At 44.1% G+C, this 17,030-nt stretch overlaps 1 pseudogene; it reads left to right on the top strand.

Annotated features, from left to right (window-relative positions):
• Positions 1 to 13,434: 13,434 nt before the first annotated feature.
• Positions 13,435 to 13,727, top strand: LOC128573471 (U6 snRNA-associated Sm-like protein LSm5; annotated as a pseudogene).
• Positions 13,728 to 17,030: the final 3,303 nt, after the last annotated feature.

Below are 17,030 nucleotides of genomic sequence, written 5' to 3'. Positions count from 1 at the left end.
TCTTCTCTTTTTCCACCCTCCCCTTTCACTTGTAACCATATCTTAGCCACACACGGCTCTTGTAAGTAAATCTCTCCAAGCCCATGTGATCATCACACATAGGTCTACTTATGACATCACACAAACTGTGCATACATAGCTGTCTGTGCATAGAGCCTTAGTCCTCCTTCCTCTGACCACAGAGCAGTCACCCGATGTGTGCACTTTGCGTCCTTCTCCTGTAATACTTCCCAAACACCCCTGCCTGTGGGTGGAACTGCTCTACATTTTTTGTTTTATTTTTATGACTATAATTTTGTGGTATGGATAAACCATAACATACTGTACCATTGCTCCAATATTGGGAAAATTTCTTTGCTTCCAATTTTTGCCACTAAACACAAAGAATGCAGTAATGCATCCTTAAACACAAACTATTGCTGTAACCTGATAGTATCATTTCAATGGTAGGGACTACCAGGAGTGCAGTTTCTGGAACATGGAGTTTTTTATACATTAAAAGATACTCAAAATCTCCTTAGTCATTTTCTACCAGCTATAGATGATGGTTTCCTTCACCCCAATCCTCCCAGCAATAGACTTCATCAAAACCTGAACAAGAAATAAATTAATAGAGATTTTTTTATAAAGCTGTAGAAATATAATAAGAAATTCATGAAACTTTTGCACCAAAATGATTTTCACTCACTGAGAGACAGAGATGATATTTTAATATTTCTCATGTTAGCTCATAACACCATGCATGTTATGCCCAGGAGTTCCACAAACACAATACTTCCAAACAAGTTAAATTTAAAGAGGAGTTTTTCTTTTTATTAAACAGCTGACTGGAGACCACCTCAGGGTGCTAACAGGGGGTTTCTGAGAGCAGCCCCGAGTTCTCAAGGGGTTGTTTTTTTGTTTGTTTGTTTGTTTGTTTTTTGAGACAGAGTCTTACTATGTCATCCTGGGTAGAGTGCCATGGCATCATGGCTCACAGCAACCTCAAACTCTTGGGCTTAAGCAATTATCTTGCCTCAGCCTCCCAAGTATCCGGGACTACAGGTGCCCATCACAACACTCGGTTATATTTTTATTATTAAATCATAACTGTATACATTAATATGATCATGGAACATCATACACTCGCTTCATAGACCATTTGACATATTTTCATCACAATGGTTAACATAGCCTTCCTGGCATTATCTCAGTTACTGTGCCAAAACATTTACATTCTACATTTACCAAGTTTCACAAATACCCCTGTAAGATGCACCACAGGTATGATCCCACCGATCCCCCTCCTTCTACCCACCACCCCCCTCCCTGCCCTCCCTTTCCCACTTCCCCCTATTGCTAGGTTGTAACTGTGTTATAGCTTTCATGTGAGAGCCCCAAATTAGTTTCATAGTAGGGCTGAGTACATTGGGTAATTTTTCTTCCATTCATGAGATACTTTACTAAGAAGAATATATTTCAGCTCCATCCATGTAAATATGAAAGAGGTAAAGTCTCCATCTTTGTTTAAGGCTGTATAATATTCCTTGGTGTACATATACCACAATTTATTAATCCATTCATGGATCAATGGGCACTTGGGCTTTTTCCATGACTTAGCAATTATGAATTGGGCTGCAATCAACATTCTGGTACAAATATCTTTGTTATGTTGTGATTTTTGGTCTTCTGGGTATATGCCCAGCAGAGGAATTACAGGATTGAATGGCAGATCTATTTTTAGATCTCTGAGTGTTCTCCATATATCTTTCCAAAAGGAATGTATTAATTTGCATTCCCACCAGCAGTGCAGAAGTGTTCCCTTTTCTCCACATCCATGCCAACATCTCTGGTCTTGGGATTTTGTGGTATAGGCTAGTTAGATAAACTCCCAAGTATTTCATCTTCTTTGGCACTACTGTGAATGGGATCGAGTCCTTAATTGTTTTTTCAACTTGACTATTGTTGGTATATATAAAGGCTACCAATATATGAATGTTGATTTTGTAACCTGAGATGCTGCTGTATTCCTTGATCACTTCTAAGAGTTTTGTAGTAGAGTCCCTAGTGTTTTCCAGATATACAATCATATCATCTGTGAAGAGCGAAAGTTTGATCTCTTCTGACCCTATGTGGATACCCTTGATCGCCTTTTCTTCCCTAATTGCGGTGGCTAAAACATCCATTACAATGTTGAAAAGCAATGGAGATAATGGGCAGCCTTGTCTGGTTCCTGATCTGAGTGGAAATGATTCCAATTTGACTCCATTCAATATGATATTGGCTGTGGGTTTGCTGTAAATGGCCTCTATCAGTTTAAGAAAAGTCCCTTCTAGACCAATTTTCTTGAGTGTTCTGATCATGAAGGGATGCTGGATATTATCAAAAGCTTTTTCTACATCGATTGAGAGAATCATATGGTCTTTGTTTTTTAATTTGTTTATGTGCTGAATTACATTTATAGATTTACGTATATTGAACCAGCCTTGACACCCTGGGATAAAACCAACTTGGTCATGATGTATAATTTGTTTGATGTGTTGCTGGATTCTGTTTGTTAGGATCTTGTTGAATATTTTTGCATCTATATTCATTAGTGATATTGGTCTATAATTTTCTTTTCTTGTTGGGTCTTTTCCTGGTTTGGGGATCAGGGTGATGTTTGCTTCATACAACGTGTTGGGTAGTCTTCCTACTTTTTCTACCTTTTGGAACAGGTTGAGTAATATAGGTACTAATTCCTCTTTAAAGGTTTGGTAGAATTCTCATGTAAAACCATCTGGTCCCAGGCTTTTCTTTTTAGGGAGGTTTTGTATAGTTGATGCTATTTCTGAACTTGATATGGGTCTGTTCAACATTTCCACTTGATTCTGGTTAAGTCTTGGAAGGTGGCGTGCTTCCAAGTATCCGTCACTTTCCTTCAGATTTTCATATTTCTGAGAATAAAGTTTCTTGTAATATTCATTAAGGATTTTTAGGATTTGTGAGGAGTCTGTTGTTATTTCGTCTTTGTTGTTTCTGATTGATGATATTAGAGATTTTACTCTTTTTTTTCTGATTAGGTTGGCCAGAGGTTTATCTATTTTATTGACCATTTCAAAAAACCAGCTTTTTGATTTATTGATCTGTTGTATTATTCTTTTGTTTTCAATTTCATTTAATTCTGCTCTAATTCTGGTTATTTCTTTTCTTCTACTGGGTTTGGGGTTGGAATGTTCTTCCTTTTCCAGTTGCGTGAGATGTCCCATTAAGTTGTTAACTTCCTCTCTTTCCGTTCTCTGGAGGAAGGCTTGAGGTGCTACAAATTTCCCTCTTAGAACTGCCTTTGCGGTGTCCCAGAGGTTCTGATAGTTTGTGTCTTCATTGTCGTTTTTTCCAAAAAATTGGTGATTTCTTTCTTAATCTCATCTCTGACCCAGCTATCATTCAGCATAAGGTTATTTAACTTCCATGTTTTTGTATGAGTATGCAGATTCCTGTTGTTACTCAGTTCAAGTTTTATTCCATGATGGTCCAAGAAGATGCATGGAGTAATTTCTATTCCTTTAAATTTACTGAGGTTAGACTTGTGACTTAAAATGTGGTCAATTTTAGAGTAAGTTCCGTGGGCTTATGAGAAGTATGTGTGTTCAGTTTTGTTGTGATGAAATGTTCTGTAGATCTCTGCTAAATCTAAATATTGGATGGTTATGTTTAAATCTAAGATTTCTTTGCTCAGCTTCTTGCTGGAGGATCCATGCAACACTGCCAAAGGAGTGTTGAAATCTCCGACGATTATGGAGCTGGAGGAAATCAAGTTACTCATGTCTGTTAGAGTTTCTCTTATAAATTGAGGTGCATTCTGGTTGGGTGCATAGATATTAATAATTGAGATCTCATCATATTGAGTATTACCCTTAACAAATATGAAGTGACCATTCTTGTCCTTCCTTACTTTTGATGGTTTAAAGCCTACTGTATCTACAAATAAAATTGCAACACCTGCTTTTTTCTGAGTACCATTTGCCTGAAATATGGATGACCATCCTTTCACCCTGAGTCTGTATTTGTCTTTTAAGTTAAGATGTGACTCTTTTATGCAACAAATATCTAGCTTGAGTTTTTGTATCCAGTCAGCTAATCGATGCCTCTTTAGGGGACAGTTTAAGCCATTCACATTAATGGAGAGTATTGATAAGTCTGGTACAATTTTGGGTATCGAGTTTTTCAAAGGTCCAGTGGACATTTTTAATCCTTTCACCAGTGTGGAAGTTGGAATTTGATCTGAAGTTTCTGTGTGAGTTTACTTTTGTGGTATAGGATTGGGTTGGTCATTGTGGAGGATAGGTCTGAGAATATCCTGAAGAGCTGGTTTACTTATGGCAAATTTTTTCAACATATGAATGTCATTGAAGTATTTAATTTCTCCATCATAAATGAAACTCAGTTTAGCTGGATACAAGATCCTGGGTAGAAAGTTATTTTGCTTTAGGAGATTAAAAGTTGATGACCACCCTCTTCTGGCTTGAAAAGTTTCAGGAGAGAGATCTGCAGTTATTCTAATATTTTTTCCTTTGTACGTAATGGTTTTCTTTTGCTGGGCTGCTTTGAGAATCTTCTCTTTCATATTAACTTTAGTGAAGCTAATTATGATATGCCTGTGGGATGACTTATTGGGGTTGAATCGTGCTGGGGTTCTGAAGCTGTCTGTTATCTGAATTTCAGATTCTCTAGGCGTGTCTGGAAATTTTCTTTCATAATTTCATGCAGAAGGGCCTCTGTGCCCTTCAAGGCCACTTCATCATTCTCCAAAATCCCAATTATTTGTATATTGCTTTTCTTCGAATTATCCAAGAGTTCTCTGAGTGAATGATCCATTTTTGCTCTCCATTTCTCTTCCTCTTTGAGAGATTGGGAGCGTTTGAAGACTTTATCTTCAATGCCAGAAATCCTTTCTTCTGCTTGCTCCATTCTGTTGCTGAGGGATTCTACTGTATTTTTCATATCTTTGAGGGCTGTAAATTCTTGCTTCAGTGTGTCTAAGTCTTTGGTGGTTTTTGTCTTTAAATTCGTTAAATTCTTGAGACAACTTTTGAATTGCTCCTCGAATTCCTAATTTTATTAATCTTGTCTGCAATTCAAATTCTGAATTCGATTTCTGATATCTCAGCCAGTTGTTTATGAATGGGATCTTCAATCACATCTGCCGTATCTTTTCTTGGGGAGGGTTGATCTATTCTGGTTATTCATGTTACCAGAGTTTTTCCGCTGATTTCGCCCCATGGTTGTTTCCTCCCTTTGATTTTTCCCCTGAGGCTTTATCGAGGGCCCGTACAATGTTGTGGCCTGAGAAACTGGAGCCCTGTCTTGTGTGTCGGGTGAAGTGGTTCTGTCTTGTTTTCATTGGTTTCTGTTCAATCCTATTGTAACATTTACTCTGGCTTGAAGTCTCAGCTGTGTGGAAAAACCAGCAATTAAGTCACCCCGCCCGCCCACCTCTGGCACCAATTTGAAAAGGAAAAGGAAAATCAAACCTTCCTACAACTGCATACCCAGGGTACCGCCTGAAAAGTCCTCAGTCTATTAGTTCAGTTCAAAGGGTCCAAATCAATTGTCTCAATTGGCACCTGTCTCAGGTGGGAGAGTTCAAGAGGTCTCTGGGAACTGGATCACAGGGGTCTGGTGACTCCTCTGATATGGCTTACTCTAGTGCTGCATTGAGTCAGGAGGAGCCACCTAGCAAATAGATCAGTCTGGGAAGGTTGATGTCTCATTGCCCACTTTGCCCCTCCATCGGACCCAGTCACTGGTATCTCTGCAGATGGCTAACCCAGTTGCCAGTAGTGAACAGATACTCCAGGGGTTTTCACCTGCCTGAATTGCAAGGAAGTCTGCCAGGCCCCTGCAGTCTGCCGCTATCTAGCAGGAGGAGATGGGGCCTGACATCTTTGACTGCTTGATGCAGGTGGTGGGAGGGAGGTGTTCACTCAGGCTTAGCCCCGTCCCTGATTGATGTTGTTAACAGAACAGAACAGAACAGACAACTTTGCGGGGTTCTGTCTCTATTTCTGCTAAAATCGCCTACAGAAGACGGGCTGTTCTGAGTTCAAACATCTTTGCTGCTGGAGGTTTGTGTCTGATTACCTCTCTGAGTCGGCCCTGCCCTGGAAGCTTCCCAGGTTTGTGAGCAGTGTCAGGCAAATCCTTTTCTCACTGGTGGCCTCCTCTGGTTGCCCAGGGAGACAGGTGGTATGGCTTCAGAATATTCAGAAGTGAGCCGTTTTGCTTTTGTTTGCATCCTTGTGATCACAGCTTTCCTCAGTGGTGTTGATGATGTGCATTCTTCAACCTTCTCTCTTGGTGTGGCTCAAATCCACCAGGATACTTACTAAATTCCTGTCCCTTAATTCTCCTTCCAGACGGGAGCCTCTGTTGAAAACTGGCTTCAGTCCTCCATCTTGTCTCTCCCCCTCCTTTTTTTTTTTTTTTTTTTTTTTGCACTTTTTGGCCCAGGCTGGGTTTGAGCCCCCCACCTCCAGTATATGGGGCTGGTGCCCTACTCCTTTGAGCTATAGATGCCACCTATACATGGCTCTTTTTTATTGTAATTGTCATTGTTGTTTTAGCTGGCCTGGGCTGGGTTCAAACCCACCAACTTCGGTGTATGTGGTTGACACTGTAACCATTGTGCTACAGGTGTCAAGCCAAGGGTTTGGGATTTTAAGGCTTGGTCTGCATCCTGGTTGGCACACAGGCTGTCCAGGTGCATCCACGTAGGGAAGCAAGCAAGCATTGGACAGAAGCAGAATTTTGCGGTCAGTTAGTCATATGTCATACATTTTTGTTTTAATATTTCCCCCCCATACATCTTAGTTCAGTACTTTTCCCTCATACATCTTAGTTTTAGTACTTTCCCCACCTGGTATTGTTTAAAAATCAGTCCAGGAACAGTTGGTACCTCCAGATCTGTTTCCCAGGGAGTTAGCCAAGCAAGAAACTTGGAGTGAACTAAAAGTAAGAAATTAATTAGTACTTTCCCATCTATCCTTAGAGTGAACTAGACTTCTTTCTTTTTTTTTTTTTTTTTTTTTTTGGAAAGCTTGCAGTCTGGAAATTTGCCAGGAGTTAACTGATATTTTTCCATTATAGCCTAGGCCTGACACCTTTCTGTCTTAGCCTAGGCCCACTACGCCTAATATGCAAAAGGTAATACACCTGGCTGTATTTCTCCAAAAAGGAATGGACAAAATTTATAGATGGGTGATTTGGTTTTATTGTCTAGGAGATCCCTGAGGAAATTATATATTATGGTATGGTGATGGCCCCAAAACCAAGTTGTCTGGAGTTTAAAAAATAGCAGTGAGCCCCTGAATACAGGCTAACCAAAGGAGACCCTTCGGAGCTGAGCTGTGGTCCATAGTTTAGCTCTGCTGTCCCTAATAGATTGATTTGGGTGTCTGGCTGTTCATTCACTTAGTAAATAATTTTGAACTCTCACTGCATTTGCAGGTTGAGCAGTGTAAGTAACGGCTTTGGATAGGCCCCCTCCCCTCCTCAGGGCAGATGTGATCAATTAACTACAGCACAATGCCCCTCTGACCTCAGGTAGCCCCATCATCTTTCTGCCCTACCTTTAAAGCCCCCTCTCCCACTGCCCTCCCATCTAGACCCTATCTTATGAGAGCCACCCCTCTGGCCAGTGCAACCAAAGCATCAGTGCTGGCTCACGACTGCCCATGCTCCAGCTGGAGTGCATACAAGAAGTCAAAGTCAACCTCGGTATCTTCCAGCAGGAGGTTGTGGAGGAGCCTGTGCAGGGCTGGGCTGAGGTTGGGAGATTTGGGAAGGGACTGAGAGACCAGACGTTTGCTCTGGATGCTTTCAGACAGAGGGTAAGTGTCACTGGGCATCTGCGGCAAGCTCATCCTGCAGGCCACAATGTGGGTAGATTTGGAGATATTGAGGTGAAGTCTGCTGTGGAGGGCTCTCCTGAGGCCAGCAGAAATGGACCATTCAGATGCAAATGGCCTCCCAGAGGCTTTCTGGGCGCATTTCTATACACCCAGAAGATCCTGAAGATCTGGCTGACATTTGACGGAGTCCCCGTTCACCTCTCACTGCAACACTAACAAGCTTTCTTTTGCAGTGCTGTTTAGTTTTTTAAAAGTGTTTGCAAAATGCCAGGGAACAATCGGCATATTTTAGGACTCTCACACATGGACTCTGATATGTAACACCCTGTCAATATCTATTTTCCTCACACCTGGTCGTTTGCTTGTACTGATTCTGTATGTGACACACGCCCAAATCTGTGGATGGAACATCACTCAGAAGCTTTGTCAGGCCTGTCATTCTCTACACAGTACAGACAGACCCAGTAGTGATGAGTTCCATCATAAAAGTCGCAGGCCTCTGCTCACAGAAGAGCCCTCCACCCCACCTCTGTGCCTACAAGCCAAGAAATGAGGACCCAGAGAGTGATGTTCTGAAGAGGTGCTGTCCTGGTGCTGGTGAAGTGAAGGGAGGGGGCCTACCTGTGGGAGAAAGTACAGCCCCGCTCACACTGGATGCTGTCCTGGCTGCCCACGTGGGTGCAGACAGCAGGATCTGAGACAGCACCAGATCAGACACTGAGGGTGGGGGCAGTGACAGGGAGGGATAACCAGGGAAGGTGGAGAGGGGGTGGTCATGAACAGAGCTAGCACCTCCTTCTCCATGGCTGTCGCATCTCTGTGGAGTGGACGCAGACATTATCCCCCACTCAATTTATGCTAAAGTGGAGGTGCAAAGCCTAATTAATGGCATATCCTAAACATGAGAGAAATCTTCTGTGGCACCTGTCAGCCCCCCGATGGCTGGGCTGGTCATGCCCATTGAGAGGCAGGCAGGGCTGGCTCTACCCTGCAGGTGGTGGGTGGCCTGCCCCTAGGAGGCCAAGTGCAGGGAGAAAGCTCAGAGTGCTGAGAGCTGTCACACACCAGCTGACCCTGAGGTTTTAACACCTCCCCAGGGTCTTTCCCCCCACCCCTTAGTGATTCATAACCACTATGGGAGGAAGCAGGGCCCCACCCAGGGAAAAATTCCCCAGAGAACCCGGCTTTCTTCACTATAGGCAAGGGTGGGATTGGACAGGGACTTCTGACATAAGGTAGGCAGCTGTCCCTGTGGCTGACGTGCTGGGGCTGCACCTGGAGCCGGCAGCCTCAGGGCAGAACAAGAGGCAGAGGGCGCAGGACCAAGCCTCTGGGACCCCAGCCCTTCACTTCCCAGCACACATGGACATGTGCTCTGGAGTGGACACACCACTCCTGGCACTTGCTAGAAACAAAGATTCAAAGCATTAATTCTTTGTTCTACGGGGGCACATTTGAACTGAACCCCCACCCCATGGCACAACACACATGCCTTCACCATGACAAGGCCAGCACCCAGAGGACACCTCCTGTGTGGGGGTGGCATGGTAGGACCAAGGCTGTGCAGAGCAAGTCCCCAGCCTGCCCCACCCCCGTGCCCACCATCCTGCCCAGACTGGTGAGAGAAGCCTGGGCTAAGCAGCAGCTTCGCAGACCCCTGAAGCCTCACATGCAGGGCTCTGAGAACTGCACAGAGACCCTGCACTTCATGAGAAGCTGTGTCTACACTCAACAATGTTTTGTTTATTTTAAAATTCAAATACCATTAAAGAAAGAAGGAAGATCTTAGGTTTTTCCAAAAGATAACTGATTAAGTTTAAGGAGCATTGAAGAAACATGAGTTCCCAGAGCAGAGCAGGCCTGAGGGTTTCTCCCTTCTCCTCCTCTCACCACTGAGGGACCAAGACTTCGAGATGGAGCATGGTGTGCCCAAGGTCACACTCTCAGGAAAAGACCAGTGAAGGTGCAGCTTTTGAATTCCTGTCATCATGCAAGGAACTTCTGCTCTTTCAGTAGATACAGTCTCTGGTTCTAATTTCCTCCTTTACCAAAATATTTTAAATAACTGATTTTATGCATTCCTGTTTGAATGATGGCCATTGGTAAGCACTGTTTAGATAACTCATGAATTACACTGACCTTATAAATAACAAGAGTATCTCCACTTTCCCTTCAATTCTTGTCATCTTTTTTGGCATCCATACTCTAAATTCCCTTTCTGTCATTTCCATAATTTGTTTGTGGGTGGAATTCTCTATGGGATCTTATGGAGATGGATCTCTTCTGGTTTTTCATGTTGCCAGATTTTTTTTTTTTTTTTTTTGCTTATTCCTCATGTGTGTTTTCTTCTTGTTCACTTCCTTCCCCTACTTTTTCTTCTCACTTACTCCCTCTCCTTAAATTTCTTTGTCTCTGTGCTTGGTGTTGGAGTGGCTTCCTCTAGGCTCCTGGAGTCTGCCACTGTCTCACTGTGCCCCCAGAACGATGCTTCTGGGCAGGACAATCCAGCCAGGGGTAGCTGGAGTCCTCTCTCCCCCATATGACCAAAAGCATCTGGTGTGGAGATGTCTCTAGTCTGCCATCTTGTTCCACCCCTCTAAATAATTAAAATATTTTAACCTCAGAATGAATTGGATGCAGATCCCTGTCTGTGAACAGATAAGCAAAACCACGAGGAACACATGGCACAACCATTTTGCCCAGGTCCACATCATGCCTCATCTCCAGCTGGGAATTGCACCGTAATTACAGCACAATCTGCTCAGCAGAGACTGTGATTCAACTTGCCAGATACCACTTTATGCCAAAGTCACATTTGTGAATTTGTGGTACCCAACAAATTACCTTCTCTGAGTTAAACAAGGTGACTGAAGTGACAGATGAGCAGAGGATGAGGGACACAGCCCTGGGAAGGGGAGGCGACACTTTCCCACACAGACTCTGCTTGCACTGAGATCTCTCATTTGTCCTCTCTCATTACAGCCACCCCATCATTATTGTAATTACTATAGTTTGTTTCAAGGGAGAGAAAGATAAAGAACCTAAACATAGGATAATCCATGCAAGACTGAAATGAGTGGTGTGGCTGCCCACAAGGAGGGTGAGTGAACACACAGAGCTGGCCTCAGTTGATGGAAAAGACAGAGAGAGAGAGAGAGCTGAAGGGAGAGATAAGGAGAGAGACCTGATCAGTTAAGAGCCAGAAATACTGTGTTCCCTCAAAATCTCTTTTCCACACTGGTCCCTATTAATGAATCCTGATCTCCCTCCAGACCCCAGACTGTTTCTCTTCATTGAATGTCCCCCAGCCTCTCCTGCCAGCACCTTGCAGCTGACCCTTGGGGTTATCTACACAAACCTGGTAAGGCTTGTGGGCTACTTTTCCTCCTACCTATAGTCCAAATGTGAGAGTGTGGCCCTGTCAGGACCTGGGCTCTTTCTTCCCTGGGCTTCTGTGAGCAGGTTTGGAGACAGAGTGCACAGGCAGGTTGTGGCCCAGGAGGCACCGTTTGGACATGGGAAGGGATCCAGGGACAGAGCAGGCCAAGGCAGGACCAGGGGGCATTCCACTTGATGGTGAGGGCTTCTGTGTTATCCTGATGGAAAGTTGGGAGCGCTGGCATCTTACCCATTAAGCTCTGTCAGTCATCAGCTCCTGGACACCCTGATGGCCTGCATCTGCCCTTAGATGGACAGTAGCAGGGACAGAAGCTTGAAACCATCTATTCTGTGTGGACAGAAACAACCAGTGCCAGGGCCTATGGCGGGGACACGAAATGAGTCTGCCACGAGGGACCATATGCAGCTTGTGCACCCAGAAAATAATTTTCCTAATACATAGGATGATGCTTCAGAAACTTGACTCCAGAAAGCCATGTCTTCACAGACTCTAGGAAAGCAGGTACATTGTCATTTAGTTAATACTAGTTATTAAATGCCAACCACCACTACCTGGACTCAGGGCAAGACAATGGGAAGGTAGAAAACTTCAAGCTTCTGCACACAGCGTAGAGGCTCATAGGCAAAGGTGTTGGCATCGAGTAGCTCTGGCACAAAGTCCAGTCTCTGTTTCTTACTGGCTGTGTTACTTGGGGTGACTCCATGTTTTCATATCTTTATCTAAAAATCATATGCACTTTATAGGACTATTTTGAAGATTAGATAAGTCAGTGGATGTACCTTCTCAGCCCAGTGTCTGGCAGAGGTTAAATTTCTTCAGGAATCAGCCCTTCACAGGGGCACCTGCTCCTTCCAGAGTTGTGAGACAGAGAAGAAGCCAGCAGAGGCCGGACTGTACAAGGAAGCCACTATAAACATATGAAAAGCCTTCTTATTCTCAAAGGGTGGGTCAAACGTTACTGAGCACCTCTGACACCTGCAGAACTGGCCTAGAGCCAAGGAAAGTGCAAATGTCATGAAGATCCGGTCTCCAAATTCGAGATGTTTACAGTGCAAATGATACAGAGGTTTACACAAGTGATCAGTGCTCAATGAGCCATGGACAATGACAAATGAGTGTCACCATCCAGGACAGAGAGGACAGCATGAAGGAGGATTTTGCAGAAATTACTGACAAAAGAAAAGAGACGGTTGGATTAAAAGTTGTGGATATGTCTTTGCTCAAAACTTCCTCTCACCTCAAAACCCTAGTGTTTACAAAGTGTATGTGTGTGAGAGAGAGTCCATCCAAAATGGCTCTAGGAAACAAGGGTAATGGTGAAACAGATGGCACACATATGAATGACACTGCAGAAAACAGTTCATGTAGTTAGTAAGTTGTTAGGTGAGGGAGGCAGCTCCTTTCAGAGATAGGTGTCTCATGTGGCCATCTGTAGCCAGAGCTCAGATGGAGGGAAGAAACTGATTTTAACTTAAGCTTAAAGATGCAGAATTAATGGGGCAGAGCCTATGGCTCAGTGGGTAGGGTGCTGGCCCAATGTACCGAAGGTGGCAGGTTCAAACCCAGCCCCAGTCAAACTGCAACAAAAAAATAGCTGGGCGTTGTGACGGGCACCTGTAGTTTCAGCTACTTGGGAGGCTGAGGCAAGAGAATTGCCTAAGCCCAGGAGTTGGAGGTTGCTGTGAGGCGTATGATGCCACGGCACTCTACTAAGGATGACAAAATGAAACTCTGTTTCTACAAAAAAAAAAAAAAAAAAAGATGCAGAATTAAGCTATTCCCAGAGGCTCCTTGAGATTAGAGGAGAATTAGTAAATACAGGACTAGCTGCCGCCAAACAGGTCCTAAATATGTGACACCAGCAAGTCACATATCTCAGCTGCTCCAGAGCAGTTCATGGATGGAAGTGCATATCCAGCCTCTCGTCCCTCACTGGACTCATTGCTGTGAGGAATTGGATTGTTTATTTCTTAATCTGCTCTGTGCTTACAGTTTTACAGAGAGATAAGCTATGGTATGTACATGTTTTAACTGCTTGGAAATCTGTCCCAAAATAAAACCTAAAATCTTCAGGCTAAGTTAGGAATAGAAGGCATATAAAGCACTGATTTTGAAAAAGTCACTGTCCAAACTTTGATGACACAGGCCACTTCCAGCATAGCCATGGCAGCTGACACTACTACCAACTGTCACAGTTGCTGTCACTGGAGGTTGTGGACAGATGTATAGGATGGAGAATTCACATTGTTACAAAGAGCAATAAGGAAAGTGTTGGTACTCTTCTAGGACTGGGTGACATTCTCAATATAGTACTGAAAGACGTCATGAGTTGAAAAATGACACCAGAAGGAAGAAAGATTACTAAAGTAGACCAGATTTTGTTAAATGGAAATAAGGTATCAATGCTAGCTCCTGGAGGAGAGGGCCTGAAGTATGAATGGGTTTCCTTGACTTAATGCTAGATTTTGCTTTGTCTAAAAATGGCAAAAGCATAGAATATATTTTACTTTTAATGTTTAGATCTGATAAAGTGAAGTTTCCTGTTAAAGGGAAATACTTTGAAGATGTATACTCATTTTTGTATTATCTTGGGGGAAAAAAAGAATTTCTTCTTTGAAGACTAAATTAAAGATGTTTTTGATTTTAAAAAATAAAGTCCTGATTTCAGTAGGAAACCAAGAACTAGAAAAAGTGCCATGAGCATTCCACTTAAGTCCATGTTCGTTCCTCTGTGACAGTGACATATAGCCCACAGCCAGCCCCAGAGCAAGCCCTTTGGGTCCCTCTGTCAGTGAGTGACTGCTTTGTAGGAGCCAGGTTTCAGGCTGCGATGCAAAACCATCTTAGAAGCTACATCGCCAAAGAACAATCTGTGAAACACACACATCTCAAGACGGGGCTGCTTTGGACAGGTTCCTGACAGCAGGAATGCACCTGCTTCTGAGATGCAGGGGGCCCCTTCACAGGCCTTTTAGACGGTCCTGAGCATCAGGACAGAGTTCTCAGAGTGTAGTGTGCAAACCACCAGGAGCTGAATCACTGGATGTTGTTATAAAGGGTAACTTTGGAGAAAGATCAATCTCTGAGACTCTACACATAAAATAAATACTCAACAAAAGTTGTGATTACAAAAGGGATATTTAACAGGGTGGATGCTGTGGGCCCCAATAAGAAGTGTCCTTGCTTTTCTTTAGTTTTTGCCTTCACCCTACTTTCCCTGATCCCCCTTATTCTTTGAGTAAAATCAAGAAGATTCAATGGTTTTGTTACTTTCAATTACTGCATCAGACTTATTTTTAGATACAAAAAATTTCGGTCCAACCTAACTCAAACTGCAATCCCTCATGCCATTCAAAGCATTCACTTTCTCCTCAGCTCAAAATAGATGAAGGAGGGGAGAAAGCAGCACTAGGAGGTGGGGAGCACGGCCTCTTTCTGAGAACTGTGGGGTCCATGTCACGACCTGGCACTTGGCACAGGAATGTGAATTCTGTCACTCGCAGACATGCAGCAGAACAGTGGAGTCCACCCTTTCACAAGCTCTGCCAACTCTGATGAGCAGGTGCACCGAGGCAAGACCAGAGACACCACCAGCTGTGTCTCAGTAAGGAGTTTCAGATGAAAGAGATAAAACAAGCAGACAAACATAGATTAGGAGTGTGTCTAAGGGAAGGGAACCAGAGGCGTCAGGAGACCCCTTGGGAAGAATGTGTGGAGCAGAACACAAAGGAGCAAGGTATCAGCAGAGATCAATCCCGAGAAGGTTGGGGCCCAGTGAGAAGGGTAGGGGGCGGTGGTTTGTTTCTGCCTCCCTCTCATCTCTGACAGTCAGTGGGTTCCTGAACTGCTGGAGAGACTTTCTCCCCACACAAGCCCAGAGGCTGCTGTCTCCAGTGAGCTGGGAAATTATTGTGGCCAGAACATCTGGTCGTAGTCTCCCAGGGAGTCTCCTCTCTCCACAGACCCCAGCCAGGGAGGCAGGTGCCACATTGCTTCACTACCCACCATGTACCTGTGTCCTCACCAGGGGGCTTCAACTCCTCAGGTTTCATCTTGCTCATTCCTACAGATATTATCCAACTCTGGCCCAGACTGTGGGAGCAACAGGAGTCCAGTGGGCCCCAGGCAATCTTCCTAACTCCAGCGCATGGATATTCTGGGTGGGCAGCCTCCTGGAGAGAGGGACAGACAGGACACGACAAGAGTATTAGCTTTGCTTCATCCAGACTTTTTACCCTTTTTCCTCCCCCACCCGTGGATGCTGACAGAGAAGGTCGAGCCACCACACGGAGGCTTCCCCAGAGCATGGCACTCAGACCTTACCTCTAGTGGACCTGCAGCATAGGTAAGGGCACTCAGATTGTGTGCTTCCTGCCCTCTGGCCCTCCTTGGTGCTGCTGGCATAAGCACCTGAGGTGGGGGGCCATCACACCTGCGAGGGCACAGTAGGCAGCTCGGAACCAGTGTGCTTCTCAGGGGCATGGTCAGAGATTGATCTTTGGGGATCCAGGAACAGGCCCTCAGGCAGGATCCCATACCCCAGGTCCTAATCACGTTGCTCAGGGGTAAGGAGGCAAGAGTTTTGAATTATTCTAAGGAGGGGAGGGTACGTGCATGGGCAGATCAGAAGGGAGAGGTCAGTATGGGTCCTGGCTACAGCATGGAAGGGGAGGGCTGTGCCCTTAGGTCAGAGCAGGATCCTGGGCGGGAACCACTCAACTCATATCACAGTTGTGGGGGAGCTCCGCCTGTGAGCAAGCTCACCCAACCCAGTCCCGCCCAGCCACACTCCCCAACCCCCCTCTCTTATGGCCGAGAATAAGGACTCACCTGAAGTTCCAGGCCCTCCTCACCACCTGCAGCAGTAAAGTGTTTCTTCTGAGGGACTAGAACTCGTCCCAGAATGCAAAACTAGCACTGCGGGATGTACCTTCCAGCAGACACCACCTAATGACAAGGTTGATTTGCACCCCTGCACAGCATTGACTAACAAGGTGTGGTTGGGAAATTCTCCACCATGTAGTCTTGAAGTAGAGGTTCAGCCCATCTTCTTCTCCTCTAGGAATTCCTATAATTTGAATGTTTGACCTTTTGGAGTAATATCATAATTTCCACAAGGAATATTCTGGTTTTGTTGTCTTTTTCTGCCTGTTTGAATGACTGGAGTTAGATAATATCTCAAAGTGCTTTTCTTCAATTTCCGAAATTCTTTTTTCTCCATGTTCTACCCTGTTACAGAGGCTCTATTATAAATTGGGCTGCAATAAACATTCTGCAGCACCTTGAATGCCTCCTTCAATGCCCAAAGCTCTGCTTTCTCTTTCCTAATTATGCCCAGATCCTTGGTGACTTTGTCTTTAATTTCATTAATTTCTTGAGATAATGTTTGGATTTTTTTTATTTTCTTTTTGTACCTTATCCTCGATTCTTTCTAATTTATTTAACATCCATATTCTGAATTACATTTCTTCCTTTTTTTATTGATCACATTTATTTTTCCATTCCTATTCTATTTTTTATTACATCATAGCTATTAATGCATTTATGGGGTGCAATGTGCTGGGTTTATATACAATTTGAAATACTTTCATCAAACTGGTTAACATAGCCTTCACCACACTTTCTTAATTATTGTGTTAAGATATTTATACTCTACACTTAGCAGATTTGACATGTACCCTTGTACAATGCACCATAGGTGTTGTCCAACCAATTACCCTCCCTCCACTAATCCTCCCCTTCCCCACCCCTTCCCCTCC

Source organism: Nycticebus coucang, chromosome 21 (assembly GCF_027406575.1).
Source record: "Nycticebus coucang isolate mNycCou1 chromosome 21, mNycCou1.pri, whole genome shotgun sequence".
Taxonomy (NCBI): domain Eukaryota; kingdom Metazoa; phylum Chordata; class Mammalia; order Primates; family Lorisidae; genus Nycticebus; species Nycticebus coucang.
The sequence above is the reverse complement of the archived record's forward strand: the minus strand, read 5'-3'. Positions and strand labels throughout refer to the sequence as shown.